Source organism: Macaca mulatta, chromosome 6, assembly GCF_049350105.2.
Source record: "Macaca mulatta isolate MMU2019108-1 chromosome 6, T2T-MMU8v2.0, whole genome shotgun sequence".
In the NCBI taxonomy this organism is placed as follows: domain Eukaryota; kingdom Metazoa; phylum Chordata; class Mammalia; order Primates; family Cercopithecidae; genus Macaca; species Macaca mulatta.
This window is the reverse complement of record NC_133411.1, coordinates 58835708-58854343: the sequence shown is the minus strand read 5'-3', so window position 1 is coordinate 58854343 and position 18636 is coordinate 58835708. Positions and strand designations below refer to the sequence as shown.

At 35.5% G+C, this 18636-nt stretch overlaps 1 non-coding gene across 1 annotated transcript; it reads left to right on the top strand.

Moving 5' to 3' along the window:
- The first annotated feature begins 17190 nt into the window (after positions 1–17190).
- On the top strand, positions 17191–17298 carry LOC114679113 (U6 spliceosomal RNA). The gene has a single exon (XR_003730794.1). It is a non-coding gene; the product is annotated as a U6 spliceosomal RNA (small nuclear RNA).
- Positions 17299–18636: the final 1338 nt, after the last annotated feature.

Sequence of the window (18636 nt, the reverse complement as noted above, 5' to 3'; positions counted from 1 at the left end):
TAGCAAGAGCTTGATACTAACTATCGAAAGCATGAACATTTGAACTTACATGTTTTTCAAAGAAACAAGGGGTAAGAAAATAGACATTAAAAATCTTATGCTAAAGAAACCAAATGGAAATCAAATGATAAAGTTACCATTTACTACTTCTCCCTGACCCCCATGTCTAATTCATTAGCTCCTGTGGCTATTTATCTTCTAAATATTTCTCCATATATTCCAAATTGCTTGATAATAATCTCCACCTCCCAAATCTAAGATGCTAAACTTCTATTCTGGGTTATCAGGAAATATACTGTTTCAGACTTTAAACCTATTTTCTACAATGTAGCCGGAGTAACTTTTACAAAACACATATCTACTCAGGTCACCATTCAGTCTAGAACTCTTCAATGTCTATTGCTTTTAGAATACTGACAATTTCTTAATATGGTTCCAATGCATTTCCCTGCCCCGTATTTCACTCAGTCACCTGCGTTTAATGGATCTCTTTTTCAGTTTTTTTCATTTGGTGTGCTTACCCCAGGACCCTTGCACATATAGTTTTCTCCATTTGGAATGCTCTTCTCTTCCTCATGGTTTAGTCCATTCTTACTTATCCTTTCCAAGAAAGCTTTCTTGAGTTCTCAGAATAATCAAATCTTCCTTTTCAACACATTCAGCATACCACACTTAATTTCATGTTTATTTGTATGGTTACTTGATTAATTAATATATGTCATCCTTTAAAGTTGTAATTTCTACAAGGACAGAAGTCTTGTTTATTTTTGTGTCACAGGCATGTTGCTGAGTGACCAATAAATATTTCCTGAATAAATAATGAAAGTAAACATACTGTGTACTCAGCACTGAGCCATCCTGAAACTAATTATAAAAGAAGTATGAAGTTATTGTGGTCTCTCCTCTTTGCCTCCCTACTCTTGGACATCCTTGCCTTCACTCTACACTACAATTTCCAGAAGCCACTTGCCCTGCTGTCTTCTAACTCCAGGCCCTTGTAGTTGCTGTTCTCTTTCTGTGGAACATTCCCTCTGTGCTCAGTCTCCATCTTCCTGTCCCTACTCTGATTTCTACCAAATTTAAACCTGACGAAGATGCACTTATTCCTTCCCTACCCCTAATGTGCGGATTGACAGCCCCAATGTATTATTCCACTCTGTGTCTGTATGCGACTGCGTTTATCAGAGAATGTACCTGTCTAGTCAGCAGTAAGACATGATTTGGAGAGGCAAGGGCTTTTTTTTTTTTTTTTGATACGGAGTCTCGCTGCGACGCCCAGGCTGGAGTACAGTGGCACGATCCTGGCTCACTACAACCTTCATTTCCCGGGTTCAAGCAATTCTCCTGCCTCAGCCTCCAGAGTAGCTGGGACTACAGGCACGCGCCACCACACCTGGCTAATTTTTGTATTTTAAATAGAGACAGGGTTTCACCATATTGGCCAGGCTGGTCTCAAACTCCTGACCTCAAGTAATCTGCCTGCCTCGGCCTCCCAAAGTTCTGGGATTACAGGCATGAGGCAAGGTCTTTTAAACAGCCAAAATCTCTATTAAGTGCTTTCCAAAATCATGCTAAATAACATTAAAAATAAAAGCTAGATTCTAGTTATATAATTTTGAGATAGATCACTAAAGCATACCCTTTCCCAGACTCCGTCCCCAGCTCCACCTTTACCAACAGAGAAATTAGGAGCTAGGAGAAACACTAGGGGAAATATAAAATCTACATATTGTAATCACTCGTATCTCAAATTTGGCAGTGGTTCTGATAATCAAAGAGACATTTACTGTTCTTGTCTCCAAGATTTTCCATAACACAAATATAAATGTAATTTTTTCATGAAGGGCTTCTATGTCTGCAGATGAGTATCTCTGAGTACCAACAAGGTATGTGCCATAATGTTTATTACCAGTTTTTAAATATCATTAAGCTTTCCAAATCAGACTTATATTGAAGTCAAAAATACAAGCAGATTCATAAAAATAATTAAAACAAGAGCAAAAAGATTTTTAAGTGTAGATAGTCTGAGTATCTATTCAGTTTTAAGATTTGTAGCTAGAAAAATTACTATTAGAAAACTATAGAGACATAGAAAATGCTTATCATGTCCTAAATTTAAAAATTAGGTGAGAATACATTTCAATTAAATAAAAAGAGAAAAGAAAAAATCTAAAAGGAATCAACTTAGAATAGTGACATTATTAGTAATTGTTTCTATTTTTAAATTTCCAAATAGTTTTACATAGTTATAGTATTTACATCATTCAAAAATAATATAAACAATTTGGAAGAATAAAAAAACAAAGAAGGATAATAAAAGGAAGCTTAAAACAAAATGTTTTTGCTGTCAAAATGTGTTCATAAAACTAATCAGAGAGGAGTCAAGTTCTTAACAATTAAGATTTATCCTTTAGTAAATCTTAGATGAGTTTCTTTTTAAGTGAGTATGATACGAAATGTACATGAAAATGAAATCTCTTAGGTGCTGGATGAGTAATAATTGTAAAAAACAAAAACAAACAAAAAAGCTGCATTTAGTTCTGCATTCATGGTAAAATGGCACCATTTGAAAGCCCCAACCCAAAAACTTAATTTCCTGTTCCCTTCACTTATTGTTTTTCCTTTACCTAAGCAGGATTTGTTTACATTTCAGTTGCAGGTCAAGTCGTATACTCCTATAAATAACTTTTTTTCATTAAAAGTTTAATTTTCTTTTTCTTCCTGTGCACTTTCAGAACACTTTCAAAAAATAAGACTATTAGCTGAATAGAGTATCCAGCATGGCCTGTATAATCTTTTCTGTTGGTTTCCAAGTCCCTGTGGGATACATTTTATTATCTCCATTTTACAGATAAGGAAACTGAAACTCAGAGAGTTGTGGTTATTTACCTAAGGTTACTTGGGGAATAAGTGGCAGGGTGAGAAAGGGAGCACAGGCCCCTGGGACTCCAGAGCTCTCTTTCCCTTGCACTAGCTGCCTCCCTGGAAAGTTAAATAGTTGGTGATGGCTGCTGTTAGGCCTCTGAAGGAGATCATGATGCTCTTAGTTCAGATTTTTATTGATTAAAAAAAAAAAAAAAAAAAACTGTGGTAAAGCCCTAAAGCAAGAGGTCAGTGGTATTATTCATGTCTTTGGTCTTCCAGTCACTGAAATTAGTATTTCTACATACAAAGCACCACTCTTGGTGTTCTAGATGATGTAGACATTAATAATACATGGTTATTGCGCTCTAGGGTCTAATAAACACTTTGGGGAGAAAAGGCCTATGGTGTGTGAGAGAAACAGCCATTAGGGTTTTCTGGCAGCAAGCAACACAACCAACGCAGGCCAATTTCAGCTAAAAACAATGTTCATTGAAAGGGAATGGGAGTAACCCAGAAAGCTGAAGGAAAAACTGTACAGCCAGGCCACATAATGGACAAGAATATAGCAGCTTCAAAATTCGAATAGCTATATTACTTATTGATAACAGTTATTTAGCACATTTTCTGTACCCGGCCCTGTTCTCAGTGTTAACATGTATCAGCATCCGCAATCTACACCACAATGCAATATGATAGGTATTATTAGTATTATTACCATAAGGAAATTGAGGCATAGAGAAGTTAAGTAACTTGCCCCAAATCTCACCACTATCTTTAGGGCTCCACTGAATTCTGAAAGATTTTCATTTTTGTGACACTTTTCTCAAGATTAAGATTCAGGAAGTCTAATCTGGGTGATGTTCCTGACTTTAGCCAAGAGATGGGCAGTAGTCCTCCAAGAAGATGATCGTACTGGAAAAAATTGGGTAGGCAAAAATAACAGATGTCCTCAGTATTGCAGAGATGTTAAAAGAAAGCTGTGGAGAATGAGAACATTTTTATGTACCAGTTGGGTTACCAGCTTTGAGGTTCAAAGCTCTTTCCTCATTTTACAGGAGTCTCACAACAGGGAGATTTGGAACCAGTCATTAGAGCACTAAGCTGGAGTGACTCTGCTTCCCAGTGATTGTAGGATGTCATGTGGGCACTTCTTTAGCAAAAGGAGAGGACAGAACTGAGTCTCTAAGATGGGAAAAGCAGTCTGAGGATGCTGACAGTTTCTAAAGGGTATCTAGGAAATACTCTGTTTGTTAGAGTCCTGGCTGGCCTCCTTTAATGTCAGGGTTAAAAGAGTCACAAATTGAGGATACACTGACATTAACGTAGACTTTCTTAACTGAATAGTATCTTTTTCAGCACCTCATCTTCTCATCTCCAGCCTATCACCCTTGCATGGTTCTCCCACTCACACCCTTCAATCTGGGCCTCCCTACTTGAAAAAGAGAGCAGTCAACTTCAACAAAGCATTCATTCATGTGTTCATTCAACTAGTACCTGTAACTCTCATGCTACCTGAGCATGACAGACACTCTTCTTACCCTGAGGTCTGAGCGAACAGTCTTGGTGGGGAATATAGAAGAGTAATCGGGCCATGATGGTACAGGGCATTACCTGCGATAGAGAGGATTGTAGTGGGTGTTACAGAAGCACATCAAAGGACCATCTGATAGAGTCTGCGGGTAATTAAAAAAGGCTTACTGGGGCCGGGCGCGGTGGCTCATGCCTGTAATCCCAATACTTTGGGAGGCCCAGGCGGGAGCACTGCCTGAGCTCAGGGGTTCGAACCCACCCTGACCAACATGGTAAAACCTCGTCTCTACTAAAATACCAAAAAATTAGCAGGGCATCATGGCGGGTGCCTATAATCCCAGCTACTCAGCAAGCTGAGGCAGGAGAGTCGCTTGAGCCTGGGTGGCAGAAGTTACAGTGAGCCAAGATAGCGCCATTGCACTGCAGCTTGGATGACAGAGTGAGACTCTGTCTTAAAAAAAAAAAAAAAAAAAAAAAAAAAAAAAAAAAAAAGAAGGCTTACTGGAAGAAGTTATTAAAGAAGAACTTGAAGGGGAAAAAAAAAAAAAAGCCAAGGTTGGGGAAAGAAGTGTATCAGGCAGAGGGAATATTTAGGTGTAAGGCCAACCGAGGGGACTGGGGCCTCTAGTGAGAGGAAGGGCCATGAGGAAGAGGTTGTCTAATGCTTCAATGTGCTTGAGACAGGGAATAAAACAGCTCCAGAAGTAATCATACTATCAACTGAATTAAAATAAGAGCCAGAGAGGATTCTGGGACGGTGAGAATCCAGAATCATCTCAGCAGAGAGAATCTCAAAGACCTTCTCAGGAGAGAGAGGATTTTGAATGTCTTGGGAGATGAATATTTTCAGTCAGCAGAAGTAAAGGAAAGGGCATATCTGCAGAAAGAAAGGGTGCATCGCAGTAGGAAAGGCCTGAGGTAGACCAGGGTAGCCACTCTGTTTTGTTTCCTTTGTACAACTTTCACCTGCCTAGATGTGTATCCACCAACTCTACATTTTATTTGTTGCTTTCTTATTCATTCTTCTAGATTCCTGTGAGTACGTTCTCCACAAAGATGTCCAGGCCAGCAGAGGTAGAAATAGGGACTTTCTCTGTGCTATCAAAGTTATTGTTTCATTTCTTTTTGCATTCTCTAGGATTTAGCACAATTCCAAAAACATACTAAGTATTTAATGGTTTTGATGAGTCCATTTATTAATTAACTGGTGAACATATGGGCAGACAGACTGGCACAGGAGTGTAGTTCTGGAGTCAGACTTCTTGGATTCAAATTCTGGTTGTGCTACTTTTTAGATAAGTGATCTTAGCCCAATTATGTCGACCTCAGCTTTTTTATTGGTAAGACGGAGACGGTAACAAAATCTCTTCCGGTTTCTTGGAAATTCAATGTGAGGTACTTAGCAGAGTGCTTGACCCAGAGTGAGCATGTAACATATGTCAGTTGTGTTGGTAGTGCTGATATTATAATATAGTATCTTCTCTCTCATGCTGTGCACGTATATGGCAACAATATGGAAGAAATCCATTAAAATTTGGCAATTGTATTCTGCAAAGGGCAGAATGTTTCTTAACTTAAGAAGGGATGACAATGAGGATAGAAAAATAAGGTCAAGCCTGCGCAGCTCCGTTAGACAAGTCCACAGTTAGTACCAGAAGTTAAGGTGCTCCCGGGAATTTGTAATGAGATTGCCAGAAGTCTCCACCAAGGCTAGAAAACCATTGGAAAAAAAAATCATTGGCATTCCCCTGTTGTCTTTTAAATTGTAGCTTCTTTCCTCCTTTATTGTGTGTCGACATGCTCCTTCACACTATGCTGAACTACCTACACGGTACTCCACTTGGCCTGCCTTTCCCCATGTTCCTGGTTCTGAAAAATCCAAAAGAAACTCCATTCTGGCTTATTCACTCAGAAGTGGTAAAGAAAAATATAATTAAATTAAATATTTTTTTCCTTAAGTCGCTATACTTTTATTCAAACACTATGGAGAGTTTATATTTGTTACAGGTATAGAAATACTTAAATAAAATTGAGATTCTTACTCTAATAGAAATAATAACTTTATTTCAAGAGAGGTAGCTGATTAATTTATGTTAGGTAGCATTTCAGACAGTATGGGGCAGATACATTGGGAAGCTACTAAAACTATGGACAATCATGTACTCCTCTTATATCCAGGTGTGACCTCAGTAACAATTTCCAGATTTCATGGCTACTTCTAACAATGATTATAATAACTGAAAGAGAAGAAGAATTTGAAAATATATGAGTACAGTAAACATGTCATACAGTTATTATGAAGCATATGTTTAACTCTTGGCATTTGTGTTTTTGGTATAAGTGTATAATATGGACGTTAACAGCACCATCTCAGAATCCAGACATCTTTCAATTCCAACCCCTTTTTCACCCTTGTTAGCAATGTGAGCTTGGGTAAATTACTTAGTTCTCTAAGTTCAGTTTATTTATTTGTACAATGAAACTGCAGGAGTATTAATGATTAAATAATTTTGTTTAAATGGTTATCAATCTGCACAGTTTGTAGTATAATTAATAAATATGTAATTGAAATCTGGAGTTAATCTATTGGTGCTAATTTCTTCTTCTGCATCATGTGAATACATGTACATTTCTGACATATGTGTGTACACAAAACATCTACAAACACTCTCCAGAGTGCCAAAGCCAATAAATGCACAATCCCACAAGCCTATACATTCCACTCTCTCATTCATGTGAATTTATAACATCTCACTCTAATAAGATATTTATGTTTTATTCTTTTCCTTTATTCTTAATGCAAAGAAACATTAGCATATTCAATAGTGGTTACCTTCTGGTGCTAATCTCAAAATCTAACGTTATTTAAGAAAATTGTTCCAGAGTGGAAGGTTGAACTAATAGGAATCTACAATTCATTTTAGGAACAAACAGGAAAATGCCCAAGAGGTTTCTTCTGAAAATTAAAATTTATCACTTACCCCTCACTTTTCTCTTTCAACTAGCTAAGGTCATCGGGGTATCTAGGGTGGTAGAGAAATAAGAATAAATGGTAGCCTTGAGATTAGTTCATCAGTCTTCTAGATTTCATAGTGCAATTTTTATCTGTCTTTGGGTTAATGAGAAGTAACTTGTCTTTATTCTTTAGTTTTGATAGCCATATATTACTTACTACTTTTAGGTACTCGGCCAAACCAAATCATGTTGATCATAGCAACATAAATGTTAACACAACTTTGCCAAATGATGTTTAAATGGCGAATTCAAGAAGAAAGATTACAGAATCCACTCTTTGGCATTCTGCACACCAAACAAACAAACTAATTGACTCAATTTTTTACTTTTCCACTAAACCCAAACACATCATGTTGACATTTCTTGATATTAGAATTGACTATGGCAAAATGAACACACAAAAAATGTCTTTTGTATTCTCTAACAAACTTTGGAAACAAGATGGGCAAATAGCTTTATGCATATTTAGGGTCAGAAATTTAGTAAAGAGATCATTTATTTTAATTCAAACTGCATTATTGGCTTAGAAACATACACATATATCCTCATTCTGTGACCATCAAGTGTGCTTGAAAATTTCACTGACAAGAAAGGGAGTTTTGCATGGGAAGGTCCTTGGTATACAGTGATAATTTTCTCCAAAACACATTTTATTCTCAGGACCCACCATTGTGTTGGACAGGAAATGGATGTGAAGCTAAAATTATGTTTCACTGCATGTGAAAGTAACCAGTTTCTTGCTACCTGAGTTTTTTCTTTATAAATCCTTAGGCAAGAGAGTTTTTATAAATGATGAGTAAAATATCTGAAGTTTGGTAAATTTGTTATTGTTTATTATCTCTTCAAATTTCAACTTTGAACATCTTTGGTGAATGTTAGCCATTCAATAACAGATTTCCAAAACTGGTATTTAGTCCTCTGGTTTACTCAGCTATATTAAGTTTGGATTCTCAAATATATATACACATACATATTTAGTTATGGTTACTAGCTATGACTATTTTAGTTTTCCTAATTTTTATTTTCTTCAACATTTCCTTGAATAAAGTATTTCTGGAAAGGAATATTTGCATGATTTTTATTGGAAAGTGAAAATTTAACATAAACATTATATAATTCCATTTTATTTTGTGATCTAATAAAAATATAACAGGTAGTTAAATTTTAACAGACCCCTATTTGGCATATAATAATGCAGTTATTTCATAGGGTTATTACAGATTACATTATTTCAAAAGCAATATGATATGTTTGAAATTTGGAAAAATAATTTACATTGTAAAATGCTAATAAAAATACAGATTTCTATAGTGAAAGTAACTTCCTGTACTACTTTTCTTCTAAAATGTTTTAAAACCTGTGTTCTTACATTTATATCAAGAATATTTAGATATTTTAATCTGAATTCCAGGATGCTGAAGTCCTTAAAAAATGAACTCTCAATTTTTTTTGTATTATTATGTAGAGAGATACAAAGTGCAAACAGGTTATGTGATTCACATAGACTATTTTAAAACTAGACACATATTTTTGGCTATTATTTTTTACTTCAAAATCTATATAAGGGGTTAAAAGTGGCTAAAGAAATATGTCTATATCTTAGCAATGATTTTTTAATGTAACAAATTCAGGTCATTTTTCTCATTGTTTTGATGTGATTGTAGACTTACAAGTTCAGTTGTTATTCCTACTTCACAGAATATTGCTAAGCTTATCAATGTATGTACATATGTATATATATGTTATGTGTGTATATATATGTTAGAGTACACAGAGTGTTCAGAGTGTACTCTAACATATATATTTCCATATATCGATAAGCTTACACATCTGGGCAATTTCCTGTATATATATATGTTATAGTGCATATCTCTAATATATACAGAAAATTGCACAGATGCATAAAAATCATAAAGTTCATAAAATAGTAATATGAAGTCTTCATGATGTAATGAAAAGAACGCTCAATTAGAAATCAAAAGAATTTTGAGCTCTTAACCCTCAATTAGAAATCAGAAGAATTTTGATTTCAATTAGAAATCAAAAGAATTTAGCCTCTATATACCCTTAGTTTTCCTCATTGACAAAATGCAATCCCATAGGAGAACACAAAGGAATTGGGCATAGAATTGCTGAGAAATACACATACATTAAACACACATACATGCATAGATGGGTAAAAATCATAAAGTTTATAGAATAGTCATATGAAGTCTTCCTGGTGTAATAGAAAGAACTCTTAGAAATCAGAAGAATTTTGAGCTCTTAGGCAAGCAATTTAGCCTCTATTAACCCTTCGTTTTTCTCATTTTTAAAATGCAACCCCATAGGAAAACACAAAGGAAATGGGCATAGAATTGCTGAGAGATACACATAGGTTAAATTTACACACATATAAAGGTAGTTTTTCAAACACTTTTTATTTTGAGGATCAGATGCAAATATTTTTATCTTTTCTTGCCAGTTAAAGTGTCTTGGTCTCTTTCGAATGCTTCGTATTTGTGGTTTTGATTCAGTAATTTAAAAGAGATGAGAACTTCCAAAGACACATTGAAGTTGCCATGATGAAAATTGACACTGACTTGCTTAATAACTTTGATAAGTAATCTAGCACTACTGTCCTTTTCTACTTGGGTGGAAAATAGACATCACCTAACAAAGAAGATTCTTCTCTCCCTTCTTTGAAGTCCCAATCAATTCTCATGATAAGTCATTTAATTATTTGGGGGAACACTGATTTGAAATGATCCATACTCTTAATATAAACACAGGACCTCTAGGAGGTAGGTTTGGTTGGTTATCACATTTCTATATTATTGCAATGTTGCATGCTATTTTAAGCGTGCTTAAATGAGGCAGACTTTTAATTTAAGAAAAATATGATATAAAAATAATAGAGCCCTTGACTTTGGGAAATCTATCTTTATGTTTTCATTGTCCCTACATTATTATGAAAATACCAAGCATCAAATAATAATATGCACTGGTCCAGTGTTATGGAAAATTGAAAGTACCAAAATACAAAACAATATAAGCACACTTGATATATTTAATTACCTTATATGGAACTTAGATTAGAAATTTTCAAGCAACATAGCAGCACTGAACCTCACTCATATATACAGATATTCATATTTTGTGTCAGACACTTGAGGAAAAATCCAAAATTTAAAATTTAATGTATGATCACTCTAAGAAATACTTTTCTTTTTAAATAGAAAAATTGTAGAACAAAGCTAATAATTGTCATTTTCATTTATCATGTACGTTTTCTTTTTGTTTCTTCTTTTGAATTTTTAACAATCAAGGTTGGAGATTCTTCGTTGGTGTGTTGGAGAGTTTGAATGTATACCTAATTTTAAGAAATTAAAAATCAGCAACACCCACAAAGCAATGTCACCAAACAATGAATACCGCTTCCCTCTAAAATATCACTTAAAGATGAATACATTTCGGGAGTTGAAAGGTGGCGGCACACCTGCGGCACAACCTTAAATGAAAAATAAAGACAACTGGGTTGTAGGGTGCCTTTCCCTCTTCAAAATAAAATTCTTTACAATATGCAAGACAAATGGCACAAAAGTGAAAGGGCAGTGATGCAGATTGGATAGGCTTACAGCGTAATTGAATTAAGGCTTGTATGCCACATATGACCACAAAGCAGGCCTATGGCTCCAGCCTGCTGAATGGAGGTGGCTGGCCTGTCAATAAAGACCCTTTAAACTGGTTAAATGCATCATAAGCGTGTGCAGAGCGCTTTCTAGCTAACAGGTGGCTGAGTAAACCTCAGCTGGTGCCACACAGGGCTGTCGCATTGACCTTCTTTAGGATAATTTCAGTCCTCTCTTTTTAAAAAAATTTGTTACTGTACTTGCTGTGGTGAAAACAATTTAGGGATGAATAATTTCTTTTGGTCCCTAGAGGCACCAGTGGCTCTCTCTCTCACCCTTTCCCTTTTTATCTTGTACTCTCTCTCTCACCCCCTCTTTTTCCCGGTCTTGCATCTGAATTTACATAAAGGAACAGTGACAACAGCAAGCTGAAAGGCATAGCTGGTGGGAGGATTAAGTATATCATTGAAAGGAATTATGTTGTAAATGACTGGGAGGGGTAGGGGCTTCTGTTCCTTGGTCCCATCTGGTCCTCAAAGAATACCTTGTTGTAATTACCCCCAGATGGTTTGTGCTACACTGGGGTCTGGACAGCCAGGTGCCACTGTGCCCTGCTGGGTGTGATATTCATTGCTACATGCAGTGACAAAAATGGACTTTATTGAAACCTAATTTCTTCCAGGGTATTACACAAATATGAAATGAACCCAGTTCATCGAGAGAGAGCTTTGTTTGTTTCCAAGCTGAAATGGTCTCACCTAAGATAAGGCTGCCTGGTTATTTCACTTTTCACAACTATCCTAAAAGGAAGAAGCAAAAACAATTTACAATGTGTGCTGGGTTTAATTCAGTATTTTAAGTAATGGAAATAGCATCAATGGCAGGTATTTATTCCTGGCTGTTAGGTAGTTTTACATTAGTATCTGCCTAAAATTTTCAAGACCACGTTCTGAGTATTTTGTTATTCAAATTAACAAGAAGTAAAGTAAATTAGAGTAACCAGGCCATAAATACATTTTGATATTAGTGAGTAGATGCTTATGTAACTTAAAATTTAATCACATATTATTTACTATAAAATATAGCTCATCAGCTAATTTTAAAAACAAATTTGAGCGTTTGTGTTGCACTTTAGCAATGATATTAATACAGAAAAATAAGAAAATGGGAAATAAATATTAAAAGTTAGCCGTGTGTTGTACAAAAGTGGAATTTTACAAAATTGTGCTTGTATTAACTATCAGGATATTTAGCTTTTAATTTTAATATTATTAATACATTTTAGAAGCATCAGTAATCTGAAAATAAAGGTAAACATCATAATTTTATGTTTTATTTATATTCAGTTTATTGTATGACATTTGCAATACATCTAATAATTCTTTTGCGAGAATTGCATAACAGAATTTCTCTCAGATCTTACCAAATTAAAAACAAAATATTCCTACATTCCACATTTTTCTTATTATAATTTTGGATGTATTAAAATTTTGCAAAGTTACTCAAATTCATTACTTTATTAAATTTTCAATGTAGAAATTGGACAATTTTAATATGAAAATAAAACTTGGGAATTAAAAGGAAGAGCAGAATATGGAAATTTTTATACTCCTTTTATTTTTCCCCTTAAGTTATAGTTATAAATTTTTATACAGTATAAAGAAAGCATACACAGGGTTAATCTTAATAAGAATATTTTTCTTTAATATATTTAAGCAATTTGTTAAACTGTGTGTTGGCTAAAAACAAAATCAAAATGCTTCTTGATGCATATATAAGAGGGATTTAAATATATAGATAGTCAAATAGGGGGAATGGTTTCAAATAATGGCAAGTTATGTGTTAGGATCAATTGTTCTGCAACACCACTTTGTTGAATAGGTTTTATGTACTTTGTGAATAAAATTTTGAGCTGACAGTCTTTCTATCTATAAATGCAGTCCCAACATTCATCCAAATTTTACGGTATTTTTGAGGTAAAATCGTTCTATTAGTATACATAATATACACACAATATCTAGGAAGACAATTTTGAAGGAGGAACCAGACTCTGAGTACCAGGCTCTAGCTCCAGCCTGGTACTCAGAGCCCCCTGATCTTGGTGATCCAGTTAAACGTCATTAAACTTCAGTTTCCTCTTGCAAAGTGATTGTAAAAGAGGTTGATTACAAGATCAGATTTGTGTTTTTAAAGATACATGTGTTTGGCGTTATTGTGAAAGATACAGGAAACAGTGTAAGACTACAGTAGTCCAAGTATTCACGACTAGGACTTAAATAATGACAGGTCGGATGAAACGGAGCAGAGAGCAGAGGAAGACTTTTAACAATGGGAAGAAATAGAAGTGAGAAATTTTAAGTATTCCATCCATTTTTTTTTTTCCCCACTTTTGAAGCATTCTGGAACCTTTTTTTTTTTTTATTTTTTATTTATTTATTTATTTATTTATTTTTTTTGGCGCAATCTCGGCTCACTGCAAGCTCCGCCTCCTATTCTCCTATTCTCCGCCACGCTATTCTCCTGCCTCAGCCTCCCGAGTAGCTGGGACTACAGGCACCCGCCACTGTTTTGTATTTTCAGTAGAGACGGGGTTTCACCGTGTTAGCCAGGATGGTCTCGATCTCCTGACTTCGTGATCCGCCCGCCTCGGCCTCCCGCAGTGCTGGGATTACAGGCTTGAGCCACCGCGCCCGGCCGCATTCTGAAACACTTTGGAAGCACTTCTGTAAATATTGTATTAGGATATGTGTTTCAATGTAAGAGATTTCTGTTGCAGTTTCCCCCCCCCCCCCCCTTCTTTCTCTATTTCTTTCTCTATTTCTTTCTCTTCATTGAGCCAAGCATTTCCATGGAACCTGGTTCCTTGATACTTAATCACTTGGAAAAGGGAATTTGAGAAGATGAGCACAAAAGCATAAGAAATGCCTGTGCTTTCTTTCCTAACATACTTAATGCTCAGGTTTCTGTGTAGATAATCTGGCTTAACCTTTGGACAATTATTTGTGCAAAATAATGGTTTTGGGCCTCTGTGTTAAAACATTAGAAGATCAAATTGCTCTGCAGCAACTTGGCACAGGTTATGATTGATTTAAGATCTCCATTTATTGATTAATGCCAATTTACCTGGAGTATCACTAGGATATTACACACATACACACACACACACAAACACACACATACACTTAATAGGCTTATATGTCTTAGCAAATGAAAGTCATAGTTCATGATATTTGGAAAATGAAGAGTAATTTTTGGGAATAATTCTGTTAGAGTTTCAAAAGGATCTATTTTCAATAATACATTCAGTTTCAGACATAATAATCCATATTATCCTTACATGTATATAATGAGATATTATTAATATTCTTATATAAAATTAATAGATCTTGAAATTAGAGTCTTTAAAATTGTCAACTCAAATTTTTTACCCCTTACAATTATTTATTCTATATTAAACTTATACATTTATACATTTATACAGCTGGTTTTCTAGATTTTTAATATAATACAAAGCTCTTTATCTTTACAAAGCAACTAATTTTAATGTGGAGATTCTCTGATTACTAAAAAACAGTTCTTACTTTAAGGTGAAATGTGCCTTTTTGTAACTTGGTTTCCTGTTATTTTAAGAACAATTCTTTTTTGCCACCTGAAGAAACACTATTGATAGGCAAATTGAGATATCACAATGAGTTTTTAAATTCTAGCCCTTTCCAGAATTCTTAAGACTCTAGATGTGCCTTCTTAATTTTTCCTCAGGGTGTCCTCTTCATGCTCTAAAACATTTCTGAGGAATCTTCCACCTGCACTGAGATTTCTTGAATTCAGAGATTATTTCTTATTCTTTGGTGTATTTCTAATGCATAACTAAGTTGTTGGACTCTGATAGGCCTGAAACAGCTATTTACTGAATACATAAGCACTTATTATCCAACATTTATTATTTCCTATATGCAAATAAAGAATTCAGGTACAATTATGAAATTATCTCCATTCTCAAATAATTTTAAAATAAAACATTGAGGACTAAGATGGTGCTATGGAAAGGATTGAAACAAAATCCAACTAGACTTTAGAGCATGAAGATATTATGTCCAGTATATTTTTTGGGGAAAACTTTTCAATTTTCTTCTCTGCATTGTTCTTAAGGTTATGATTTCACGTGTGAAAGTGGGGAGAGGGAGAGCATCCAGGTAGATACATTGTCAGGAAAAGATGGCTCATTGGCGATAACAGTGACTTCATACGTGATTCCTTAGGCATTGGCCATTGAAATGTTTTGAGTGAGAGTGCTCCACGACAGCTGTGTACCATGAAGAACTAGAGGAAAATGTGTTCCTTAAGGACCACTGGATGAGATAAAGCAGCAGTATCGCAGCCCAACATTGGTATAGTCAAATCCTAGAGCCTCTGCCCTCATCCTAATTATTACTGATTCTTTAGGGTGTATAAAGCCAGAAAGCTTGTTATGAAGGGAAAACACATTTCCTTCCATATTTAGTTTCCATTTTCTTAAGGATAATTGAATTGTAATAACAATGATTCACATAGGATTCCAGAAAAGCTATGAATTGATGATTTAGTACGTATCACTTGCTACACAAATGATGTGAGATGGGGAATGAGGCAGGTCAGTTGGGAGAAATGCCACCTCAAAAGTGTTCTCCTGGATTAAAATGTGCATTTTAGACTTTGACTTCTCTGGATTCTTTACTGAAATATAAGATTTGCTTTTTTTTTTTTTTTTTTAACTTTTATTTGAGGTTCAGGGGTATATGTGCAGGTTTGTTATGTAAGTAAATTGCATGTCATGGGAATTCAGTATACGAACTATCTTGTCACTCAGTTACTAAGCATAGTACCTGTTAGGGAGTTTTTCTATTTTCCTCCTCCACCCTTTACCCTCAACTAGGCCCTGGTGCCTGTTGTCACCACCTTTGTGTCCCTTTGTACTCAATGTTTAGCTTGCACTTATAAGTGAGAACATACAGTATTTGGTTTTCTGTTCCCATGTTAGTTTTCTTAGGATTATGGCCTCCAGCTCTATTCATGTTGCTGCAAAGGGCATAATCTTGTTCTTTTTAATGGCTACATAGTATTCCATGGTGTATATATATCACATTTTCTTTATCCAGTTTTTCCTGTTGATGGGCACTTGGGTTGATCCCATGTCTTTGCTATTGTGAATAGTGCCACAATGAACATGTGCATGCATGTTACTTTATGGCAGAATAATTTCTATACCTTTGGGTTTGTATCCAATAATGGGATTGCTGGGTCCAATGGTGTTTCTGTTTTAAGTTCTTTGTACAAAAGCATAAGAAATGCCTATGGTTTCTTTCCTAACATACTTAATGCCACACTGATTTCCACAATAGCTGAACTAATTTACATTCCCACCAGGAGTCTGTAAGCAATTCCTTTCCTCATAACTTCACCAGCAACTGTTGTTTTTTGAATTTTTAATAAAAGCCATTCTGACTAGTGTGAGAAGGTATCTCAATGTGGTTTTAATTTGCATTTCTCAAATGATTAGCTCATGTTGAGCATTTTTTCATATGCTTGCTGGCCACTTATGTGTTTTCTTTAAAGAAGTGTCTATTCATGTCCTTTGCCCACTTTTAGTGTTTTTGTTCTGTTTTGTTTTGTTTTTGCTTGATAGTAACATAAGATATTTTTAAAGTTTCCTTCTAAGCTTGGAACAGAAGACTGGAAGTAAGGACATGAGAAGCACAGACACAAATTTCCCCATGTTCTGTACAATTCTGTAATTCCTGCTCTAACAATACTGGTGAGCTGGGGGAAAAAAAAGGTAGAAGGAAAACCTTCTCTAATTATTTGCCGTTGCCTTCTAATTGGTCTTTTTTAGATTTTGTCCTCTTCCAGGCCTCCTTTTTTTCCTGGAATTATTTTTCTTAAATACAAATTTTAATTCCCTATTCCATTCTTATTGTCTGTACGTCCAAGCTCTTAATGAAACATGGTTTACAAAGCCCTTTAGAGTTTGGTTTCTTCCTGTCTCTTTAACCTCATCTCATTCAGTGTCCCTTCTTGCCCCAGTCTTCAGGTGCAAGGAAAATAGTATTATTATACCATCCTGCCTTCGTGCAGGAACTTTCCCCATTTTAAGTTTGATGCGCTCCTGTTCTTCAGTCCAAAACCAACCAAAGTGATTGCTTGGGCAGTACATATACTAAAATTAGAACAACAGAGAAACAATTTAGCATGGCCCCAGAGAAAGAATGACATGCAGATTCATGAAGTATTCTATATTTTTATGCTGTATGGTTCCACTTTTATGAGGGTACCTAGAATAGTCAAATTCATAGAGATAGATAAAATGGTGGCTGGCAGGGACTGAGGGAGGGAGGAACATGGAGTTATTGTATAATAGGCACAGATATTCAGATTTATAAGATAAAAAGAGTTCTGTGCAGGTGGATTAGTAGCAAAACCATGTGAACGTATTTAATGCCACTGAACAGTACATTCAAAAATGGTCAAGATAAATTTCATGGTGTGTGTATTTTACCACAATTTTTAAAACTAGTCCAAGTTCTGTGGTCCCTTTCCTCTGAACCCAACCCCAGAGGGAGTTAAGCACTTCCATTATTTAATAAGTAGACTGAAATAGCTGCACCCTAAGTGATTGTTAAGGACTATAACCTTGAACTCACTGTTGCTTAATCCTCATCAAATGCTTCGTTGGGCAACATAAATTTGCAAAGGATTGCCTGAGTGATATATAGTCCATGTGTTCCTATAGATACAAAAAAAAAAAAAAAAATCCTAAGAATAAGCTTCACAAGCAAAAATTTACACATCTGGACCATATGGTCTGTCCTCTTGTAAAACTGCTTTTACTGTATGTAATTTGGCATTATGTCATCATTGGTCCATGCTAGCAACCACTATAAGAAATAGCCCTGGCCGGGCGCGGTGGCTCAAGCCTGTAATCCCAGCACTTTGGGAGGCCGAGGCGGGCGGATCACAAGGTCAGGAGATCGAGACCACAGTGAAACCCCGTCTCTACTAAAAATACAAAAAATTAGCCGGGCGCGGTGGCGGGCGCCTGTAGTCCTAGCTACTCAGGAGGCTGAGGCAGGAGAATGGCGTGAACCCAGGAGGCGGAGCTTGCAGTGAGCCGAGATCGTGCCACTGCACTCCAGCCTGGGCAACAGCGTGAGACTCTGTCTCAAAAAAAAAAAAAAAAAAAAAAAAAAGAAATAGCCCTATGAAGTCAATTTAATATATGGATGTTGTTGAGGATGGCATATTGTTCTTTTTTTGATCACCTACAAGGAAAAACTTTCATTTCAGCACTAGGAATAGGTTCATTTTCTTTTTCTTTGGAGATAGTATAAATAGTGTAATTTATTATGTTCTCATTTTTCTTACCTTCCAAAAAGTTTAGAGGCCAAATGCTTACTCTGGCATTTTTCTAGACCTTAAGTATGTATTCTGTATGCTCATATATTGTTGACTTCAAATTATCTATGCAAAGTTATTTTTTTCCTCTGGATTTACTACTCCAATATTCATTTTTTCCTTTTATTTCATGTTGTGAGAAATTTAAATACATTATTGAATAAATAAACATGAACTAATAAATTCA